The 24,614-nt window shown below is 44.1% G+C and overlaps 1 protein-coding gene across 2 annotated transcripts in view; it reads left to right on the top strand.

Moving 5' to 3' along the window:
- Positions 1 to 8,187: 8,187 nt before the first annotated feature.
- GULP1 (GULP PTB domain containing engulfment adaptor 1) overlaps positions 8,188 to 24,614 on the top strand; it is a 345,309-nt gene continuing 328,882 nt past the window's right edge. For both annotated transcript variants that reach the window (XM_075000987.1, XM_075000986.1), the window contains exons 1-2: positions 8,188 to 8,445; positions 11,471 to 11,590. The gene's annotated coding sequence lies outside the window, so the exon portion shown is untranslated. The remainder of the gene's footprint in view (positions 8,446 to 11,470; positions 11,591 to 24,614) is intronic.

The raw sequence follows: 24,614 nt of genomic DNA, 5'->3' as shown, positions 1-24,614 counted from the left end.
TCCTTCCACAGGGAATATGTAGTTCCTAACCTGCAGTCCCTCACAATTTTCATTGAAAATACTTTAATTTAAAGCTTCTGTGCTCTACAGCACACTTAAAGGAGGAATATATGCCCCTTAACTCCCAGTGCCAGAATAAGAGTGAATGCATATCCCTAACCAGAAGACTTCACCCTGCCCCACCGCCTCAGAAAATGTGTTTTATAGAGATTTTTATACTGTCCTCATTACTTCTGTTCCTGAATGCCTTCCAGTAGTGTTTTATATGTGACTACACATCTGTCATGTGGCGTGGGTTTGTCTCATCTTGTTTCCAGGCAGAGAAGTGTATGCAATGTCTTTTTTTCGGTAGGGTTTTAGTGTGTGTTTTTAAATGTATATACATAAACTGCTACGTAGTCATTAGAGAAGGCAAAGTCAAATAAATACATATTTGCACTTGGAGCAAAAGGTGGTTTTTGAAACTCCTGAATATGTGGCTCTTACATAGTGGCCGGGCTCTGCTGGGCATTTCCCCTCCTATGTACCTTTCCCCCAGCATTTCTCTTCATTTTTCAGGACTCCCCCATGTGCCATGGCTGCCAGGCTCTGCTGGGCATTTCCCCTCCCATATCCCTCCCCCCAGCATTTCATTTCCAACATTTCTTTGCATTTTTCAGGACTCCCCATCACCACATGGATGCTGGGCTCTGCTGGGCATTTCCCCTTCCAAATCCCCTTTCCTCAGCATTTCTTTTGACTTTCCAGGACTCCCCTGCACCACGCGGCTGCTGTGCTCTGCTGGGCGTTTCCCCTCCCATGTCCCTTTGGAAGCACCATTGTTTTCAGGAATCCCCCATGTCCTGTGGGACATTCTTGTGCTGTGCTTTTCCCCTCCCATGTCCCTTTACATCCAGCCTTTCTTTGGATTATTTATAAATATTTTTACATTACTTTTAGTGTACATCGAACCCTCCCCCGCCACCCTCATGTACTGGACACCAGGCCAGGACACCTGGCGGCTTCCCCTGATTCGTAGACCTCCCTTTTCCCCCAAAAGAGGACAATTGCTTATAGCCTCCCATGTCCACAAAGCAATGTCCTGGATAAGTGAGGGCAAGTGATGTATTGTGAAATGCACGCTTACTATCCCATCCTTAATAACCCATGACTGTCCTTCAAAAGTATACTTTTGGTGATAGTACACAATGACCCATTCCTTGCACTTGAAAGCAGATTATGTGAATTGTATCTTACTTAATTTTGACCTTCATTTTCTAGACTCAGTGCCCAGCATTCCACAGAAAAACCAAAGACTCAGAAAATGGATCTTTTCCTAGACTATATGGAAAAGACTGAGGCAGAGCACACCAAGCTGACAAGCCACTGCAAAAGGCTATTCAACCACCCTTGAGAAGGCTTCCTTTCCCAGCCACTTAAACCTCTAATCCCCCCAAAATAAAATCATTCCTTGAGCTCATTGTGAGGGGGGGAGAACACAAATCAAAACGGGCAGATCGAGGGAGGGCGGACTGAAGGCACAGCTGCCCACTGATACTCCCTGACCCCCAGCAGATGCATGGTTGGGGGAACTGGGCAGGTTGCGGGGGAAGGGGGCCGCTTGAAGGCACAGCTTCTCACTGACACTCCCTGGTCTACAGCAGACATGAGGGAACTGGGTGGGTTGCAGTTGCAGGGGGAACAACGAAGGCACAGGTGGCTGCCACATGCATTCTACTTACTGCAACTTAACCCCCTCCCACAAAGTAAAATAATTCATTCATTACGGCACAGTATGATTTATTGCCATCATGGCAGAGAAATACATCAGTAGCACGTGTGTTACAGATCAGTCATGAAGCTCTTTCTTAAAGTGTCCCTTACTGCTGCTGCCTGAGCATGGCTACTGGTGGATAGTTGTGTAGGTGGCTGTGAGTAAGTCCTGCCTATGGCCCCAGCTTCGGAATTCCAGATTGATGGGAAAGTCTCATGCCTGGATTCACATATGTTGTACAAAATACTGCACACTGTAACTATGGTGGGGACATTAACTTCAGAAACGTCCAAACATGTCAATAAACATCTAAACCTCGCTTTTAAATGGCCAAAGGCACATTCCACCACTATTCTGCACCTGCTCAGTCTGTGATTAAAATTTTCCTTGCTGTGGTCCAGTGCTTCTGTGTAGGGTTCATTAAGGCAGGGAAGCAGAGGGTAAGAAGGGTCACCCAATACAACAATGGGCATTTCCACATCGCCAATCTTGATTTTGCCATCAGGGAAAAAAGTCCCATCCAGGAGCTTTTGGTACATCGTGAACCCTCCTTGACCAGCCAACATTGACGTCGGTAAAATTATCTTTGTGATCTACCAACCGACCAGGGGCCGTGTGCAACTTGACCTGTTGCTCCCAAACAGGGAAGAACTAGTAGAAGAAATAGAAGTGGGAGGGAACCTCGGCTTCAGCAACCATGAGATCGTAGATTTCAGGATCCGGATGAAAGGAAGAAGGGTGAGCAGTAACATACAGACCCTTGATTTCAGAAGAGCAGACTTTGACTCCGTAAGAGACCAGATGAGCAGGATCCCTTGGGAAACGAAGATGAAGGGGAAAAGAGTTGAAGAGAACTGGAAGTGTTTTAAAGAAGTCTTACTGAAGGCACAGGAACAAACAATCCCACTGTGTAGTAAGAAATGAAACATGGTAGGCAACCAGCTTCGCTTAACAGGGAAATCCTTAGTCAGCTTAAATTCAAAAAGGATGCATACAAGAAATGGAAACGAGAACAGTTGACTAAGGAGGAGTATAAACATACGGCTGGAGAATGCTGGGCAGTAATCAGGAAAGGGCAAGCACAATTGGAACTGCAGCTGGCAAGGGATGTGAAGAGTAACAAGAAGTGTTTCTACAGGCATGTGAACAATAAATGGGTTATCAGAGAAGGTGTGGGGCCATTACTGGATGAGGGAGGTAACCTAGTGACAAATGATGCAGGACAAGCTGAAGTACTCAATGCTTTTTTTGCCTCAGTCTTCACAGACAAAGTCAACTTCCCAATGACGATCCTAGATGATGCACTATGGGAAGGTGGAGGGCAGCCATCTTTGGGGAAGGAACAAGTTCTGAGCTATCTAGAAAAACTAGATGTGCACAAGTCCATGGGTCTGGATTTAATGCACCCCAGGGTACTGAGGGAATTGGCAGAGGTCATTGCTGAACCTTTGGCCATTATCCTTGAAGACTCTTGGAGATTGGGGGAGATACCGGATGACTGGAAGAAGGCAAATGTAGTGCCCATCTTTAAAAAAGGAAAGAAGGACAATCCAGGGAACTATAGACCCATCAGCCTTACCTCAATCCCTGGGAAAATAATGGAGGGAATCCTCAAGTAATCCATTTTGAAGCACTTGGAAGAGGGGAAAGTGATCAAAGTAGCCAACATGGATTCACCAGGGGCAAATCCTGCCTCACCAATCGGATCAGCTTCTATAACGAGGTAACAAGCTCTGTGGACATGAGGAAGTCAGTGGATGTGAAATACCTTGACTTCAGCAAGGCTTTTGATACAGTCTCCCACAACATTCTTGTCCATAAGTTAAGGAAATATGGATTGGATCCATGGACTATAAGATGGATATAAAGCTGGCTTGATGGTCGGGCCCAACGGGTAGTGGTCAATGCTTCAATATCTGGATGGGGGTCTGTTTCAAGCGGAGTGCCACAAGGCTCGGGTCTGGGGCAGGTGTTATTCAACATCTTTATTAATGACCTGGATGAGGGACTGGGTTACACCCTCAGCAAGTTTGCGGATGACACAAAACGAGGGGGAGAGCCAGATACGTTGGAGGGTAGAGACAGAATCCAGAGGGACCTGGATAAATTGGAGGACTCGGCCAAAAGAAATCTGATGCGGTTCAATGTGGAGAAGTGTAGAGTCCTGCACCTGGGGCGGAAGAATCCCTAACATTGTTACAGGCTGGGGACTGACTGGCTCAGCAGCAGTACGATAGAAAGGGACCTAGGGGTTACGGTGGATGAAAGGCTGGATATGAGGAAACAGTGTGCCCTTGTAGCCAAGAAAGCTAATGGCATACTGGGGTGCATTAGGAGGAGCATTTCGAGCAGATCTAGAGAACTAGTTATTCCTCTTTTTTTGGCACTGGTGAGGCCACATGTGGAATACTGTGTCCAGTTTTGGGCCCCCCCCGTATAAAAAAGGATGTGGATTTGCTAGAGCAGGTTCAGCGAAGGGTAACAAAAATGATTAAGGGTCTGGAGCACAAGACATATGAGGATAGGCTGAGGGATTTAGGCTTGTTTGTTTTCAGAAGAGGAGACTTAGAGGTGATTTAATAGCATCCTTCAACTTCCTGAAGGGGAGCTCTAAAAAGGAGGGTGAGAAACTGTTCTCAGTGGTGTCAGATGGCAGAACAAGGAGTAATGGTCAGAAGTTGAAGAGGGAAAGGTGTAGGTTAGATATTAGGGAAAACTTCTTCACCAGGCAGGTGGTGAAGCACTGGAATGCATTGCCTAGAGAGGTGGTGGATTCTCCATCCCTTGAGGTTTTTAAGTCCTGGCTGGTCAAGGTCCTGGCTGGGATGACTTACTAGGGGTTGATCCTGCTTGAAGCAGGGGGCTGGACTAGATGACCTCCTGAGGTCCCTTCCAGCCCTACAATTCTGTGAACTCCTGCATCACCATGGAGAAGTACCCCTTTCGATTTACATACTCTGAGGCAAGGTGGTCCAGGATGACGATGGGGATGTGCATGCCATCTATTGCGCCACCACAGTTAGGAAAGCCCTGGGCAGCAAAGCCATCCACTATTGTACAGTTCCCAGGGTCACAGTCTTCCTGAGGAGATGCTGCTCGACTGCATCACCATGGCCCTCACTGTAGATCTGCCACCCCAAACTGATATGCCACTGACTGGTAACTGTCGGGAGTTTGCAGCTTCCACAGTGTGATTGCCACTTGCTTCTGAACCATTAAAGCCTGCCTAATTTTTGTGATGCTGTGCTTCGGGGTAGGAGCCAGCACATCACAAGGTTCCATAAAAGTTGACTTGCACATGTGAAAGTTCTGCACCCACTGATGGTCATCCCAGGATTCCAACACAGTGTAGTCCCACCAGTGTGTGCTAGTCTCGTGAGTCCAAAATCACCGCTCCACTGTCAGCAATGCATTCGTGGCAGCCGGCAGCTCTGAGTTCTTGGACTGCAGTTGGGATATTTGCTTTTCCAAACCATCCCCATCATCATCATCACCAGTAGCAGCAGCACCATTTGTATAGCCAACCCACACTGAGCTTTGGAATTGAAGGACAAATTGCACAACAGCCACTGTGGTTGCCGAAACAATGTGTGCTATGAGTTGGAGTGTTTGTGGATCCATGCTTGCACTGGAATGCTGCAGCAGGAAATGGCGCGATCTCCACTTTTTTTTTCATGCGGTTACTGATGCTGTGAATTCTGGGACACTGCTTGGAATTCTGGGACTCCAACATGAAATACACACAAGCAACCAAGGCTAAGGTACTGTAGGATAGGTAGCCACAATGCAATGCTCATACCGTCAAACTTGCATGGGGCAATGGGGACATGGAAATTCAACACGGAAAAAAGTTGGGTTGAAATTCGAGAAGCTTTGTAGACACTTTATTCAAATTCATAATATCAAGGTTAAATATTCAAATTTATCTCATAGTGGCTACGTCTACATGTGAAGCCTACATCGAAATAGGCTATTTCGATGAATAATGTCTACACGTCCTCCAGGGCTGGCAACGTCGATGTTCAACTTCGACGTTGCGCGGCACCACATCGAAATAGGCGCTGCGAGGGAACGTCTACATGCCAAAGTAGCACACATCGAAATAAGGGTGCCAAGCACAGCTGCAGACAGGGTCACAGGGCGGACTCAGCAGCAAGCCGCTCCCTTAAAGGGCCCCTCCCAGACACAGTTGCACTAAACAACACAAAATACACAGAGCTGACAACTGGTTGCAGACCCTGTGCCTGCAGCATGGATCCCCAGCTGCCGCAGCAGCAGCCAGAAGCCCTGGGCTAAGGGCTGCTGCCCACGGTGACCATAGAGCCCCACAGGGGCTGGAGAGAGAGCGTCTCTCAACCCCTCAGCTGATGGTCGCCATGGCGGACCCCGCTATTTCGAAGTTGCGGGACGCGCAACGACTACACGGTCCCTACTTCGACGTTGAATGTCGAAGTAGGGCGCTATTCCTATCCCCTCATGGGGTTAGCGACTTCGACGTCTCGCCGCCTAACGTCGAAGTTAACTTCGAAATAGCGCCCGGCACGTGTAGCCGTGACAGGCACTATTTCGAAGTTAGTGCCGCTACTTCGAAGTAGCGTGCACGTGTAGACACGGCTAGTGTAGATGAGGAATCAGAACTGGAAGGAACATTGAGAGGCCATCAAGTGCAGTCCTATGCACTCATGGCAGGAACAAGTACCACCCAGGCCATCTCTGACAGCTTTTTATCTAACCTGTTCTTAAAGATTCCACAGCTTTCCTAGATAATTTATTTCAGTGCTTAAGAGCCCTGACAATTAAGAAGTTTTTCCTAATGTCCAACCTAAACGTCCTTTGCTGCAGTTTAAGACCCTTGCATCTTGTCCTACCATCATCAGTCAGAATATTTTTCTCCTTCCTGCTTATAACATTTTACACACTTGAAAGCTATTATCATTTCTCTCTCAGTCTTCTCTTTTTCAGACTAAAGTACATGTGATGCCCTGTTCTGTACTACTTGGAGTTTCCTAAGTGTGGAAGGCATCATAACTAAATATACTGCATTGCTGCAGTCCATCAAATAACTAATTAAACTGAGAATAACAGACACCAGGTCTGCTAGAATAGTTAACTAAAGAGGACAGCAATATCCATGAATAATGTTTCTATGCAGAAGTTCAGAAATAGCAAAGAAATCTGTCAATGTTCCCAAGGGCCAACCTGGCCAGGTGTGCCAGACATATTCTCTGAATATTACAGGAAACCTCAGTGAACGCATGCACCGATTTGCATCACCCAGGCTGTTAGAAGATTGCTTCTGGAGCTTTATGTCCCTCAAGCTGCTTCCTCTTCCCCTTTCTCCCTTCCCTGTTCTCAGGTTTTCAGAAAGGCAGAGCTGGATTAAGGCAACACGAGACCCTACATCAATCCAATCCGGGCCTCACCTCACTTGACTTTTATGAGGGTGAGATCACCCATACACCAGTTCTCGGCTGGGATGACAAAAGCACTGCAGCCAGTCTTCTGTGAGTCAATGATTCACTCTTACCTGAGCTGCCGCTCATCAGCAGGTTCCTCTTTCTGAGGCTCCTTTCCATGAGAGAATCCTCTGCCAACCTGAGTCGTACCCTGTCTGGGAATATGTCTCCTGCCAGTCCAGCAAGGCTCCTACAGGAGGAAACTTCCTGCCCTGCGAGAACAGGGCTCTACGCTTGGGCAGGGCTGTCCCAGCTAGCAATGCCTTCTGTTCTGGTATCAGAGAGGTAGCCGAGTTAGTCTGTATGGTCAAAAACAACAAGAAGTCCTGGGGCACCTTATAGACTAATAGATATTTTGGAGCATAACCTTTCGTGGGCAAAGACCCACTTCCTCAGGTCTGAATTCTCTGAATATTACAGGAATCTGACAGATCTGAGGAAGTGGGTCTTTGCCCACGAAAGCTGATGCTCCAAAATATCTGTTAGTTTATAAGGTGCTCCAGGACTTCATGCTGTTTCTGGTCCAGTGGCTGTTTCCTACAGATAATTCCCACCTACCCTGCCCTTCAGTGCCAGTAGCTGGAGCACTGCAAGGGGAGTGGTGGCTGGTGCAGACTTCCCTCTTGTATGCAGCCTCTGCCCAGGATCAGTGCTCCTTGCAGGACCACCAGCCTCAGGCTCAAAGCCTCACGAGCAGCAGGGGCACCAGGTCGCTTCCCAGCCTGCGGCACGACCAAGACTGCATGGCCAGAGCTGCGCTCTGATACCCCCTGGGGGCACCACCTGACTTCCCGGCCGGGCGCCCGTGACCCCGCCGCCCCCGCCGTAGCTCCCCAGGAGCGGCCCTGGCGCTTGGCTTGGTTAAGACATTTTAGCAGCTCCCCCCTGTCGCCGCCGCGCTGTGGAGAAGGCCAAGCCCTGGGCAGCGCCAGGCGCGCGCTCTCCGCCCGGCGGGCTTTCCCGGGGCGCGCAGCCGCGGCGAGCAGGAGGGGAGGGGATCGGATCGTGCCCCCGCTCAGCCGGCCGGGGGAAGTGCCCGCGGCGCGAACGCGCTCGGACTGCCAATGCGCCGGGCGCCTGCCGCTGTAGCGAGGCAGAGGGAGCCCGGGAGCCGCGCAGCGCGGGCAGAGCAGGGGCGGGAGGAAGCCCGGCCTGACGTCAGGAAACTTTCTCGGTGCGGAGCCGCTTCTTTCGCTGCGTGGCTCGCGGGGCGGCCGCGCTCCGTCCCTTCGCCAGGTACCGGCTGCGCGCGGCGCGGAGCTGAGCGAGCGGGACCCGGGCCGGGCCGCGCCAGCCCAGCTCCCCGGCAACTCTGCCCGAGTTTGGTGCCCGGTGAGGACTTTCGGCGCCGCGCAGCGCCAGCCTGGGCAGGCGGCACCCCGGGAGCGGGTCTCCGTAGGCGGGGTCCGGGGCAGGGGCGATGCGGGGGAGCGCGCGGGGCGGCCTCGTGTCCCAGGAAAGTTTGGGGCTGAGTGAGCTCGTGTGGCGAGCGCTGCCCCGGGGCACCCTTCCACCACCCCCAGCGCACCCAGCCACCTGCCTGCAACCCCCCCCCCCCAGGCCCACCCCGGCAGCTACCCCGTTGCACCCCCTCCAGCCGTCTGCAACCCCCCCGTTGCACCCCGCTAGCCGCCTGCAGCCCCCCGGGACACCCCTTCAGCTCCCCCGTTGCACCCCGCTAAAAGCCTACAGCCCCTCTCGGGGCACCCCTTCAGCCCCCCTCAGGCACCTTACCCGTCACTTGCAGCCCCCCTGCGCACCCCGCCATCCGCTTGCAGCCCCCGGACCCCGGCGCATCCCTCCAGCCCCCTCGGGGGCACTCCGCCAGGCGGCTCCCCTGCACACCCCGGACACCCTCCAATTCGCCATCCCCGCACTTGTTTGCGTCGCCGTCTGCCCCGGAGGGGAAACGGGAGGCATCAGCGAGCCTCCGCTGCGTGGTCAGTCTGTGTTCCCGGGGAAGTTAGGTTGCGCTTTGCTGCCTATCCGAGGATGGGCCCGTTCACCGCTGTACCCCCCTCCGGTCTCCCCTTCCGTTCTCCCTCCACACCCTAAATCAGCAGCTTGCCACCTAGCCGTCCCCGTTGTGTGGAGTGGTTAGGGTTAGGAATGGTTGTAACTCTCACCCGGTTGTGGGGTTCCCCCCAGAGGGAAGTGGGGACTGGGGGGACATCCACATTTGTTGTACCTAATTTGGAAAAGAGGGAACAAAAAAGAAAAGGGTTGGAGATGCATGGCAGGAACCCTGAGGGCAGCTCTTTCTGGTGGGGGAGAGTCTCTAAAGATATAAAGGAAGTAACTCTTTGTTCCAAACTCACTTGGGTCAATACTGAATTGTGCCATTATCCTTCAGTATTTCCCAGTCTGATTTCCTGAAAACTAAACTAGTGCTGGAATTAATTTGCTCTCAGCAGGGCCTCACGAGACATTATGAAGTCCTCAGTCATTGTCAGGCTGCATGTACTTCTGAAATGTAGATAATTTCTGGAATTCAGTAAAGACTATGGATTTTTAATCCTGTATATTGGTGAATGTGCCCAACGAGAATCTGCCAGTTTCCCTATATTTATTAGAACAAATATATTTGCTTTAAAACTTAAGGTAAATAAAGCTTGTTACTGTTTTCCAACTTTGACTTTTTACAGACTTTTCCAAGAGTTTCAGACTCCAAATTGGACTTGGGATGTGATAGGGAAGCTTAGTCTGAATTCTAAATAACTCTTTCAAAAAACAAACAAACTATATTCTATAGGGTGCCACAGGATTTCTCGCTGTTTTTGCAGCTACAGATTAACATGGTTAACCCGCTGATACTTTTCTATACATAGACGAACAAAAATAAGCAAGTTTATATTAAACACATAAAATGGGGCTTTTCTGTTGAAAAGGAATGTGAAGATTTACACTTACAATTCAGCATAAATGTCAAGTTCGGAATTGGGGTTGGGGCAGACAGAGAGAAAATTACATTTTTAAGAGGGTTTGAAACTTTGATCTTTTATGATACTCTTCTAAAAGAGTATGATAAAATGTCTTGTTACTAAAATCTCATTACCATGATTGGCAGTAGCTAGTTAAAGAACAGCAACATAAGTTTTGGGACATCAGTGCAGATTTACTAATAAATGAGAATACTAAGGAGACATTTTACTTATTTTTAGCCAAGGATAATGACAGTCAATCAAAGGTCTGTAAAGGCTAATTGAGATCTAGATTATTTGATATAAAATAAATTCAGTTACTTTGCCTGTTCTTTAATATTTAAAAAAATAAGCCCACAATGGTGTTACTTAAATTAATTGATGTTTTGTTTTAAATAATTCAGTTGTCTTAAACTATCACTATATCTTTCATTGGAAAGTAGTATTTGTTGGATTCTAGTATGAAAGCTTCTAAACTAAAGTTTCCTCTACACTGAAGTAACTGAATACCTGTTTAGCTGTCTAGCTGAGTCTGAAAGGAAGTCAGTACTGAAGTGGTGATGGTATGCATGAAGGCCTGAAATATGTACGTTCAAGGCAAACATTTGTATAAAATACATATGCTTTATTCTTAGGATGGTGCCAGTATAAGTTACTATCACTTGTCAAAACTCTTGGTAGGAATAACTAGGAAAGCAATGGCCAATGAAAAGGTTGTTATATTGTGGTATGTGTCACTGCTCCTATTTTTTCCCTCTTTTCTAGGTTAAGCTAAACTACATTATCATTTCATAGTAACACCTCTCAAACAAGCTACTGATAGTGATGCTTCAAAGGGAAACTTCTGTAAGGAATATCACTGAGCAAGTAACTCCACCCAGTATGTTTAAGAAGCAAACCTCTTGCCAAACTAATTTGTAAATTAAAAATGTTTATATTTGGCAGTTGCTTTGTTCCTTGAGGTTAATTTGTACAGCACTGATAGTATGGTTGTACTGTTAAAACATTAGAAAAAACATCAAACAGTCCTGTGGTGCCTTAAAGACTAACAAGTTTATTTATTAGGTGATGACCTTTCATGGGTAGTCTTTAAGGTGCTACAGGACTGCTTGAGTTTTGTGAAGCTACAGGCTAACGTGGCTACACCTCTAAGAACATTACAAATGGTCAAAAAGATAATATTGCTGCTATTTAGAGTTTAAAGTCTAAACATAGGAAGGCAACAATATTTAGTCATTAAGTACAGGATTTGTTAGCTTTGTGCTTTTGATATGTGCATTTTCTTTTAATGAACATATACAGTCATTAGGTAATGAGATGGATGCATTATATGTTTATAGGCCTCCTTGAAGAACTGCCATTTCAGAAAGGAGCTGGAGGATGGAAAGGTGGAGATGCATCATACCCGAGCCATGGATTAAGGTTTTAGGCATATGTAACAGGATGAATAAGTCAAAGAGGTAGTTAATTGTGTGTGTTGGACAGAGTAAGATGGGAAAGGAAGACAGTCGAAAGAGGCAGCTGGAGCTAGGTGGTGCAGCAATTTGAAAGTAAATACAAAGGTCTTAAACCTGCTTTGGACACTTGGAAGCTGGCGGATGGACTTGATGAGGGGTTTGCTTTTACTGAAGCATTTCAGATAATTTTAAAGAGGGTTTGCTAGTATCAATGAGGGTAAGAGACACTGAGAGATCAGAGAGGAGGAGATTACTGCAGTAATCAGCAGTCAGAAAAGAGTTCAGGTGATAGACCATTTATAAATTTTGATAGTTATTTTAGAATAGCTAAATACGGAGCATGATACTATTTAGTTAAAAGCATTGATGTTCTTACCACCCTATGGCAACAACTTGGTACTTTCAGACTTTAAAATTCTCTATGTGCAGTTTAAAGTCAGTTAATCAACACTTGTTCACAAAATCCAGTCATCTGCTGTGTAAATCCTTAGAATTTATTTTAAAATATTTATAGTTTGAAAATTCTATTTTCTTCAAACTTCATTACCTCTCATTTTTCATTTTATATTTTAAATGTAATGAATGATATGTGCAAAAGAGTTAATAGGGTGGGAATCTGTAATGTTTATTAAAGATAAAGGTATTTTGAAGCATACGGTTCTAAATACAAAATGGTTCTAAATACAGACTATCAAAAGAATTGTGTGACAAAATAAGAGGTTGTAATACTAATAGTACAAGTGTACTGTGATTGATTATGGAACTAGTGTTTCTCCCAAGAGATGATCCACGTTGCATGTTGCATGAGCATGATACAAGGAAATATCAAAACTACCAGATACACTAATTAAAGAAAACTTGAAACTGCAGAGTGTACTAAGTACCTCTACTCTGATCTGGACTGACCATTAAAGCAAAGACAGGCTAGATCATCCTTTGCAACCTTTCAGTTGTTGGTTTCTCTGCTAAAACTTTCGATCAGGTTGCCACTTGATTTTTCAGATGGATACCAGTCTGCTGAGACTTGAACTGATACCACCTAATTCATTTTATGAATACCAATAAATGCTCATATGGAAACAGTTTCTGGTCACTACAGAACTGAATTTAAATTATATGAATAACAGGTGTTGGAGAAACAGTTATCAGCAAAGAGAAACAGGTACTGGGGAGCTGGAGCCTTAACTCCAGACAGCCCATTAACGCATTCCATAGAGCTCATCCTCCCTGCCGTTCCCAAACAGGTCAGGGAAAGTACAGGCTGTTTGTGTACGTGCAGAAGTAAGGGATGTGAAATGGCTTCTTATACAAGATGGTTTCCACAGAGGTCAGAGGCTTTGCTTGTAATGACTAATTAATTTCCTTAGCAGGCCCTCCCCCCCCCACTCCCCCCAAAAAGTCTGAATTGAGTTTTTAGAACAGTAATTATATAATAGTGCATAGATTATGCAATAATAAACCTTGCCTTCCTTTCTGTCAATAGTAATCTGATTTTGAGTGGATAATCACAGTGAGGGAATCAGATTATTGCTATTATACAAAGCAGTATATTCCCCCCAGCCCAATTGCTTAACAACATTCTCCACATCTCTCACATTATGTGCTTCTTTATTTCTTCTAAAGATTTTAGTACCCTTTCTCTGAACCCAGAAATTGATGCATTCCCAGCAGGTCTTGAACCCTTGGGGTCCGGTCCTGATAATTTTACTCATATGTACACCATTGAAGTTATTGACAGAAAATTGCAATCTTATTTGTCCAGCTCCAGTCTATACCATAGTTTGCTATGAGTTGAACTGCAGCAGGATGGTGGAAGTTGTGTTTATCATTGAAAAACTACATATTTTGATCAATGTCTGTTTCATGGACTGCCCTCAGGCCACACACATATTTCCTATTACCAATAGTGAAATAATGCATCACATCTAATTCTTTAGAGGACAAATGTTATATGTTGACCATGTGTTTTTTTTTTTTTAAAAAAAAAAAAAAGGCAGATGAAAGTTTTACATTTCCTGAAGTTCTTGAAAGTGCAGTTTTACTATGAAAACAGACATCGCAGTTCCATATTTGTCATTTTCTATGTCAAATCTTAATTTTGTAAGCAGAAATGAGGTTTTCCTAACAGCCAGCCTTGTACACTCAGGCTGGTTTCTGGGAATTAAATGAGGTACTTTTCATCTCAGACATTGTCCAGGTTCAGTTACATCTGTGCATCCCCCACTGTCTTCAAATTATTATCACAGTGACACCTGTGCAACTTGATTGCCTTCAATGAGTTTGCCCAGGTGGAACTGATTGGAATTTAGTAAGCAATTCTGTTAGTGATGCACATGTTGAGAAAGAGTACAGAGCTCATTCATTCTTAGCTCTATTCTTTCTGAAGCCTAACAGAAGTAGAAAACTACAAAACAAAAATTAGTAACTGAGGTCTTCAGATGTGACACTAAAATACACACTCTGTCTTCTGCAAGTAAGTGGAATTTTAGCATAGTCATTTTTCAGAGTACCCTTATAGTCTCGCAAAACTCTTGGTTTTAAGAGTTTCAAGAACGCTTTAATAGTTTAGTTTTATTTTTATTGTCAATATTATTTCCTCTTTCAGTTTTTCTGACATACTTGACTTAATGAATGTTCTTAATATGCCAAACATATTTCCAGCATATCATTGTTGATTGAAGTGTAATTTGTTGCTTTTGGATAACAGGAGCAACTTGAACATTTCCCTTGGTGTGCTTGTATGTATGAGTTTAGTCTCCAGGGATGCCAATTCAGCACTGTTCAAGAGTGGTAAAATCACATGAAAGTTTTAAAGAATGCACTCAGATTCCTGTGTAGTGCATCATTTTTAGATAAGCCGAAAGAGCTCAGAGTCGACTGAGAGATTTTTAACACCTGTGTTCAAGCTCTCAATTTATCATTTTCAGTTTGAAAGCAGGAAAGCTGAGAGGAGCAAAAGCAATCTGTGGTCAGCCAGTAAATATGGGTATGATACGTGTATCTTTTTGAATATCGCTTATTATAAACTGAGATTGCCTGTTCCTTATTTTTAAAGGAAGATCTCAGCATGACCTTAACTAATCAACATTTCTTTTCCAAATGAGTTTTACATTTGGCAAACATACTCATTGAACTTTTGTGCTGCCTTAACACAATCATGTCTTACATTAATTTGAAAGTTGTAATAAATACTAACTACATCATTAGTGAGTACTTTCTGCTTTTACATTATATAAATCCGTTTATCAGACTACAGATCCTTTTGTGCCTTTGATTTTAGTAGAAATCAAAACTAATATTAATGTGAGGTATTTTTATAAAAAGCTGATACAAAATATCTTTTGCTGTAGTGTACCCTAGAAATGGCTTCTGTTACATTTTCAACCATGTTGTTCCTGAAATCATATAGCAGTGTTCTGTGCACTTTGACATCTACATGAGACACGTTAGGCTTCATAATCAAAAACATTTGTCTTGAATGCCATCTTTTTAATGTTTGCTGGGACTGGCCTTCCATATACCGTACTTTATCGCTACATTATGTCTCTTGCACTTGCTATGTGAAGAATTGTCACCCACTAGTGTTTAAAAATCACGAGTCAGATCTACAAATCCATGAAATTAATCACAATTTTTTAAGCTGAAGTCAGATAATAAATCTTGGACTTTTTTAGTTGACTTCTTGCCTTTGAATCCGTAGGGTACCATCAAGTTCCATTTCCAAGCTTTAATTTTCAGTCATGATGGGGGGGCTAACACTTTAAAAAATTGACTGAGATTCTCACATAAGCATAAGATTTCAGGGCCCAGAGCTCTAAGAAAAACAAATTTTATAAGATTAGCAATAAAATTACAAGGAATTTTATCACTCTGGGTTAGCGCTAAGACTTATTCTTAAATGCAAAGATATTGCAAAGTATTTCATCTACATTAAATTCTAATTTGGGATACATTAATTGCCTTTTCTTCCTCTTACCTTGGATCTCTAGCTGAAGTGTACATTCAGTGGATAGTGTAAGGAGTGTAAGCCACAGGTAAGTGTTAAATTAATTGGTAATTTACCAGTATTATGAGGCTTATTTATGTTGTAAATCATACTCATATTAAAATAAGCATAGATTCCAAATTAATATTGAGGTAGGTCATTAAAAATAAGCAATAAATATAGCAGGAGGTAAAGTGTGTATGTTTTTCTATAATGCTGCATGCCAAATCAAGTCAGCATATGAGAGTAAGGTAATATATAGCTAACATAAAAAGGTAGTTTGAGACATTGAAATCCCACAGCTCTGTCCCTTAATCTGTTTCATATGTGCAAGCTTTAGAGGTGTATGTGCTGTGGTTTGGTAAACAAAGGAACTTTAGGATCTGAGTTTGGTCATGATCTCTCTTGGAAGGAGCAGGCTACAAATTGCAATATCAATTTTGTATGCTGTGCTGCAGCATTAATTTCCAATTATCATGATGAGCAAATATATTTAGGATGGGAGAGTCTTCTTTTTTCGACAAAATTTGCAGCTGGAACTTATACTAATACTCTTATCTCTGTGTACCATACAGTAATTGGATTTAATGGGTTGCTGGATAACTGCCTCTACCATGTGTTGTGGTGTGAAAATGCAATACATCAACACTACCAAATCACAGTATTAGTGTGCATAATTTTAATGTTTTGAGAGAGAATTTCTAGATCAGTCATCCAAATGGGTGAAATATTTCAGGTGAAATTCCAGTACCAGTGCGTTTCCTGCACATTTGTAGCTAAAGTACTTGCTAGTACTATTGTTTAACTATTAATTGACTGGATTTTATTTCTTTGGGTAAGTTACGCATTAACTTAAACGGGTTGTGCTTGCTGCTGGGAACAGGAAATTCAAGACTGGGTGATGTGGAACCAAAAGGCATAATTAGGAAGTGAACAGGATACTCATGCCTTTTCTCACAGTCGGTTAGAAATGTTGGAGCCACCATTGTATCACAATATAAGAATGGCCATACTGAGTTCCACCCAGGGTCCATCTAGCTCTGTATCCTGTCTTCCAATAGTGACCAATGCCGTATGGCCAAGAAGAAATGAACAGAAGAGGTAATCTTTGAGTGACACATCCCCCATCTCCCATTCCTGGCTTCTGACAAACAGTGGCAAAGGACACCATTCCTGCCCATCCTGACTTATACCCTTTGATGGACATACCCTCTTTGAATTTATTTAGCTCTTTTTTGTACCTGCCCACATTCTAATATGACCCTCTGTAATTTCTCAGTTGTCTGAATCCTGCCAGAATTCCCTTGCTTAGCTGTTGCTGGGGGGGCTCACGTACACGTAGCTTCGCTTGTAATTCTGAGTCCAGGACAAAAACTGCTCCCAAAATCTTCAAGATTGTAATTGGAGCCAAATGTTAGCTCCAGTTATCACAAAAGGGTGTATTTGAGAAAGCCACCTGGCTTAGAAAAGACACAAGGAAACTTTCCAATGCATCAGAAACATACATTTCTCCAGGACTAAAGAGAGACAGAAATGAAGTTTGAGAGAGGCAGGTAGGAGTTCCATGAGGAAGAATGGGTTATACTAGACTCTATATTCTGCAAGCTTCATGACTTGCTGATGATACAGAGGATATGAAACTGTATTTTGCTGGAGGACTGTGGGGAAAACACCAGTACAGAGATTAGAGGCCAGGTGAAAAGAGACCTTTATCATGATGGAGGTTTGAGCTCTAGTTGAAAGTGCATTCACGACTTGCTTAGTTGTATTGAGCTATTAAATGATATGCAGTTGTATGTGTGCAGAAATGGGTAACTAACAGGAACTGTTTGGCTACTGTAATTTTTTGGTGTAATTTTGGGTTTTGTTTGTCAAAAGTGCACCCTGGGATGCAGAAAAGTCAGACAGAAAAGCTGTGCTGAGAGAAGCGTATTGGATCACTATTTTATGCAGGTAGAGAGACTTGAACTTAGAAGCAGGTTTGTGTGCATGTGTGCGCGTGCCTGTTCACGGCACTTCTGGAAGACACTGGATCATCAGTCACTCTGACACTAACACTTTATTATTCAGAACTTCCCTTTGGCCAATAAAATCTTTCATGCTGTCTCATTTTGTCAGCTTTAAGATAGTTATGTGTACAAAACAACAGAACATGTACCACCTGCTACCAAAGCGCTGTATATCCACTTTCTTTAAAGGATTCTGGCAAGCATAGATAACTTTTGCTGTGGCTTTGCTGTCATGTCTAGGGAGACTCCTTGTTCTGTACCTAAAAGCTAAAATTTGGCACACATCAGGACACAAGACATTCAGCTGTAGACCATATATGAGTTAAACATTAATCGTGCTTCACAGAATAATGATCTTTTTAATTTCCAGATATGTGCATACAGATCCATAATAGATAGAAGGAAATGTTATCGGAGGGAATATTTATGCCATAACTAGTAACCTTAGGTCTTAAAAATAACTAATAAATGTGTGGATGGAGTTGAACTTACTTTTATGATGAATATGCTGTATTAGTCAAACTGCAAAGTTCTGCTGGAGCTTATTGTCTAGAATGGTGCGAACAGGATAGTTAGCCCCTTACACACTAATGTGCAGAAAATGGAGGCTTCTCATTGGTACCATTTTTTCCGGCATAGCTGTATTTCAAATGGGAAACAGCAGCATTGCCTGGAAGCGGAAGCAAAATCTCCAGTCACACACACACACACACTCAGGCCATTACATTCTATAGGCCAAAGTGTAACTTGCAGTTCGAAAGAGTTTTAAAGAGGCATATTGTGGTTTCTCATCACTGCAGCCCACCGGCATCATCTATGCCTGTCAGGCCTGCCTCCCTGCTCTAATGCTCCGAGTGCAGAAAGTGGATGCTTACAAAAACCTTAAAAATACTCTGCATATAGGCTCTGCTTTAGAAAAATGCTTCCCAAGGTCACAGATTCCCTGACTGCCACCACCAAGTGGAAAAAGTACCCCTTAAACCTAGGAAGACCCACTTGGATATCTCCCTATGGGATACCCCACAAGCTCACGCTTGAATATCTCTCTGTGGGGTGGGTGTCCCCCAGGCTTCAGCCTTTCCTTAGGAGATAGTTGACCTTGCTTTAGGCTGGCATTCACACGGACATGCTCTGGGACAAAGAATGAGATGGAAAAATACCAGGAAAGTAAATACGTATACTTAGTTGCTAGATGTAATTAAAGCAAATAATGATTATTAATATTAGAACACAGAAAATTACCTCCTTGGGATTCAGCTTAGAAGTTACAGAGTACAGGGGAAAGAAAAATCATTAACCAGAGAAACTCCACACCAAGTCTCAAAATAAAATAACCTGATTGGATCTAACTAAACATTTCCTTTTTACTTACATATTCATGTTCACATTATGATGTGGCCAGGATATTTACTGGATTCATCAGCATTTTTGGTCTCTCACTGCTGCAGTCTCAGAACCCAGACAAAAGACTATTTAGGCTGGAATTGTTCTCAGTGTGAAAGAATTTCTCTTCCCACCTTTGGATTACCTGGCTGTCCCCCCACAGAGACACCTCTAAATATTAACCCTTTATAGGCATTTATTCATGACAACACCGGTATGACCAATTGTAAGTTATCAAAAGTCCTGCATGTTTTATGTATTTTTATGTATAATGCCAGAGCTTTTTCTTATCCCTAGTTAATCATCAGTGCTCACTCCTCTCTCTTCAAGGACATACACCTGCAAATGTAATGCTGATGTAAACTGCAATGATGTGTTAATAGCACTCTTGCTTTTTTGGCTGGAATAGAGGAGTCTGCTCCATCCTGCTGGTGGTTGCTCTGCACACTTAGGCATGCTGATTTATTTTTTATATTCGTTCTTTTTCTACTTTCAGCCCTCTGAATTGTTCCACCGATTTTATTTTCTGCCACCACATGTCATGCTGCATTGCAACACATACTTAACAGGATCTAATCTGATTCAAGATTAACCTCATTTAAACTTTTCTCTTATTACCATACTTTTAATTTTCTGTACAATGGTTGTACTGTTCTTCATAATCCAGCACATTCCAACACAGCACCTTCCACTTAACTGGGATACACTTAAATGGGATATCTTAGAGTGAAGTGAGTTAAATCCAATGACAGTAGCAAGGGGGGTGTCAAACAAGGATGAAGATTCTGTTTAATTAAGATGCCTGATGTTGATTAAGTAATAATTAAAGGGGATAAAAATTATTTGTAGTGCTCTTGGTGATACTGCTGTGTGTTCTTTCTTCAAGTTCAGTCCCGTAAGGCTCATAGTCTTGCACACGTCAGAAACTTCATTAGGGTATTTCTCTAGTTCAATTGTGTTCCAGCTCACTGAGAAAATTTTGGGGAAAAAGTAACAGGTGTACATGTGTTACTTTAGTGAGCCAGCAGGATTAATTTTAGTGAAGTAAAATACTTGATTTCTCTGAAGGACCATGAATATCTCATATGTATGGCTGTATTGAGGGGAGACTGCACCCATGAAGGATGGGAACGGGGAGAAGAGTTCCCTGGCAGTTCAGGTCTTGCAAAAGGGGTGTTCTCTGAGGCCAGAGGGAGCCAGAGCTGCCAGTTTTCTGACTGCAGAGAACAGAACACCCCTGCCTGCACTCACTCCATCCTTCCTCCTTCCATTGCTCACTTTCACCCACCCTGCCTCATTCTCACTGGATATGGGGTAGAGAGTTGAAGTTACAGTGGGGTGAGGTCTCTGGATGGGGTGCTGGGTGTGGGGTATGGCTGTGGACGAGGAAGAGACTCCAGCTTGGGTATGGGACTGAGAGGTCTGCAGTGCAGAAGAGGGCTTAAGGTCTGGGGCTGAGTGTTTCTAGGAGCAGGGGAGTGTGGGCTCTGAGAGGGGTATTGGGTGCAGGAGGGGCTAAGGGCTGTTGCAGAAGGTTGGGGCATATGAGGGGCAGAGGGATCTGGCTGGGGCTGCAGACTTGGGGGTTGGCCAAAAAGGAAGGATGTGGGGTATAAGAAGGGACTCCAGGCTAGGGCCAAAGGGTTTGAATGCAGGGCTGGGCTCAAAACTGGGGCAGTGTGGGATGTGTGGGCAGTGCTTACCTCACATGATTCCCAGAATCAACCAGTATACCCTCTGGCACCTAGACTGAGGTGCCCCCAGGCAGCTCCCCACTCTGCCTCTAGATGCAGGCATCACCCTGGCTGTAGGTCTTCACCCTCTGATACAGGCACTGCCCCTACAACTCCCATTGGCCACAATTCTCCGGCCAAAGAGAACTGCAGAATTTCAAAGCTGGCGCTCTGGATGGGGGCAGTGTTGCAGGGACATGCTGGTTGTTTCCCCAGAGCTGTAAGGAGCCAGGAAGGCAGGAAGACTGCCTTAGCCCCACTGAACATCTGACTGAGCCATTCACAGTCTGGTCAGTAGTGCTGACTGAAGCCATCAAGGTCGCTTTTTTACTGGGTTTTCTAGTTGAAAACTAGGTGCCTGGCAACCCCTCTGGGATCCAGGAAGCAGCGAAATTAAAGGGTGTCTGGATGATCCTCAGCAGTGTCTTTTTTTTGTGTATTTGAAAAAAGAAAAGATGCCAGTACTCAGCCAGCTCCCCATGCCCAGCCAATCCACCCAAAACACTCATCCTGAGCAACAGATGGGCTGAAAAAGTGATTATTGCTCTGCAGAAGAAAAGCAGGCCCAAGGCTAGATACATTTCTCCATGGGGATTCTGGGCTATCCATCAGGGATATGTTGACAGTGAATTCATAGCACTTCTGTATAGTCCCAATTGGTACTAGTCAGATTTCCTATTCTGCTTGGCCTTCTGAAAAAAATAAATAAATGAAACTATAAAAATATCTTCAGCAGCTGATTTATTACATGTAATCATTAGAGAAACCAAAGAGCAAAATTGCAATGGGGTATTAACAAGCCCCTAAAAATCAATATTACTTGTTCCCCTTACACTTCTGCATAACACAACTTAATTTCACTGGAGGTTTTGTGTCTCATCTTTGCATCATTTGCTGATACTTGTTTATCCCCTTTTTGTTTGTTTGTGTGTATGTGTGTGTGTATGTGTTGTGATCCATCTTGAGCTTAATTTATTTTATCTGTGAAAACTGCTTTTCATATGATTCTTTCAATGGCGTAGTTATGCTTTTGACGATGCTGGTGTAAATCCACAATAACTCCATTGAAGTTGATGCTGACTTCAGCAGTAAGCTGTTGTTGACAGGAGCCTTCTTTTTCTTATGTGGTTTAACAGTGCCTAGTGCAATGGCGTCCCTAAGCATTACCACAATCCAAAAAAATGAACAGTGCTAATAATATTTGAGATTCACAGTGGTGTAACAGAAGAATGATGGGTCACCAAATGAAATTAATAGGTAGCAGGTTGTAAACAAAAGAAAAAGAAATATTTCTTCACACAACACAGTCAACCTGTGCAGCTCCTTTCCAGAGAAAGTTGTGGAGGCCAAGACTGTAACAGGGTTCAAACAGAGCTGGTTTCCTCAATGGCTGTTAGCCAGGATGGGCAGGGTTGATGTGCTCCTAGCCTCTGTGTGACAGAAACCATGAGTAGGCAATGAGATGAATCACTTGATAATTTTCTGTTCTGTTCATTCTGCTGGGACACCTGACACTGCCCACTGTCAGAAGACAGAATACTGGGCTAGATAGATTTTTGGCATGTCCCAGTATGGCTGTTCTTATAGGCTATGTCTACACTTAGTAAAAACTTCGAAATGGCCATGCTAATGGCCAAATTGCAGAATACTAATGAGGTGTTGAAATGCCTTTTCAGCACCTCATCAGCATGCTGCTGGCCGCCGCACTTCAAAAGTGCTGCGGTTTGCTCCCGCACGGCTCGTCTACACGGGGTCATTTTTGAAAGGACCCCACCAACATCGAAATCCCCTTAGTCCTATGATCTCCATGCCCCTGTCCTGCCCCCGCATTCACTCCTTACCCCTCCCTCTCTCACCCTCCTCCTTTTCTTCCTTACTTTCACCAGGCTGGAGCAGGAGGTTGGTTGTGGGAGTAGGTGTAAGAAGCAGGCTGTAGGAGGGAGTTTGGATGTGGGCTCGGGGAATGAGTTTCAAGCTCAATGAAACAGTGCTAGTCCAACAGATCTAAAGTTCAGTTTCCAACAGAGACTGTTAAAACAGAAATTGTTGACAGGCCATTCTTTAAAGTGGCGTTACTAATGGCTGTGTGTCACAGTTTGGGGCAGTTACATCTTTATTTGTAATTTGTGGTGCAGTGAGGGCACCTAATATAGGCTTGTCAGCTGTTTCCTCATTTAGGCAAAGACCATCATGTCTCTCCCTCCCCTTGGGAAGGATTGGAATCCCCCTTTAATGCAGATGATGCTGTCCATTTGTTAGATCAGAAAGTATGCAGTGAATCAGTTTAAACTCAGATTATTTATCTCAAAGTCCTTTCTTTGTGGTTTGGGTCTCTGGAGAATCCAGTTTGAACTAGTAGATATGAGTCTTTCCAGACAGTGATAACTTTCTGCCAGTGTTGCAACTTGGGTGAATTTACCCAATCATACCCCACCAGTCATAGTTCTGGTAACACTACGGGTACCTTCCCATGCAGAAATATATACAGTAGAATGCAAACCTCTCAGGAATGGTTGTTCATACACACCCATAGATATTTGGTGTATTTGTTTCCTGGGCTGTTGGAATTTCAGTTACTGATTGATCTCAGTTACTTCTGAGCAAATTGGGTTGCTAGGCTGAGTTGCTTTTGTGTACAAACACGAAGAATTAGATGCCCTGACACAGTCAAAGAAGTATGAGGTGATTGGAATAATGGAGACTTGGTGGGATGACTCCCATAACTATAGCACTGTCATGGAAGGGTATAAACTGTTCAGGAAGGACAGGCAGGGAAGAAAAGGAGGAGGAGTTGGGATTTATGTGAGAGAGCAATATGATTGTTCAGAGCTCCAGTGTATGAAGGGAGAAAAGCCAGATGAGTGTCTCTGGGTTCAGCTTAGAAGCGGAAGCAACAGAGGTAATATTATGTTTGGTGTCTGCTTTAGGCCACCAGGTCAAGTAGATGAGGTAGACAAGGATTTCTTCAGACAACTAAGTGAAGCTTCCAAATCACAGGCCCTGGTACTCATGGGAGACTTTAATCACCCAGACATTTGTTGGGAGACCAATACAGCAGCACAGAGAAAATTAAGGAGGTTTATGGAGAATGCTGGGGAGAATTTCCTTGTGGAAGTGCCGAAGGAATGGATCGGGGCCATGTGCAGCTTGACCTGCTGCTCACAAGCAGGGAAGAACTAGGAGAAGTAGAAAGTGGGTGGCAGCCTGGGCCACAGCGATCATGAGATGGTAGATTTCAGGATTTTCACAAAAGGAAGAAAAGTGAGCATTAAAATACAGACCTTTGATTTCAGAAGAGTAGACTTCGACTCCCTGAGAGAACTGATGCGTAGGATCCCCTGGGAAGCTAATATGAAGGGGAAAGGAGTTTGGGAGAACTGGCAGTATTTTAAAGAAGTCTTGTTGAAGGTACAGGAACAAACCATCCTGATGCTCAGTAAGCAAAGCAAATATGGTAGGCAATCAGCTTGGCTTACAAGGGAAATCCTTGGTAAGTTTAAAGTCATAAAGGATGCAAATAAGAAGTGGAAACTTGTACAGATGACTAAGGAGAAGTATAAATATGTGGTTGGAGAATGCCAGGTGGTAATTAGGAAAGTGAAAACACAGTTGGAATTGCAATTAGGAAGAGATGTGAAGGGCAAGAAGAAGGGTTTCTACAAGGCATGTTAACAATAAGAGAGTTACCAGGGATGATGTGGGGCCGTTTCTGGATGAGGAAGGTAAACTGGTGACAGATGACGTGGGAAAGGCTGAAGTACTCAATGCCTTTTGTCTCAGTCTTCATGGACAAAGTCATCTCCAAGACTACAGGACTAGGTAGTGCAGTATGTGAAGGACGTGGTCAGCCCTCAGTGGGGAAAGAACAGGTTAAGAGCTGTTTAGAAAAGCTAGATGCACACGATTCCATGGATCTG

The sequence above is a fragment of the Carettochelys insculpta genome, chromosome 8, assembly GCF_033958435.1.
Source record: "Carettochelys insculpta isolate YL-2023 chromosome 8, ASM3395843v1, whole genome shotgun sequence".
Classification (NCBI taxonomy): Eukaryota; Metazoa; Chordata; order Testudines; family Carettochelyidae; genus Carettochelys; species Carettochelys insculpta.
Note: the sequence above shows the minus strand (reverse complement) of the source record. Positions and strands in the feature narration are given on the sequence as shown.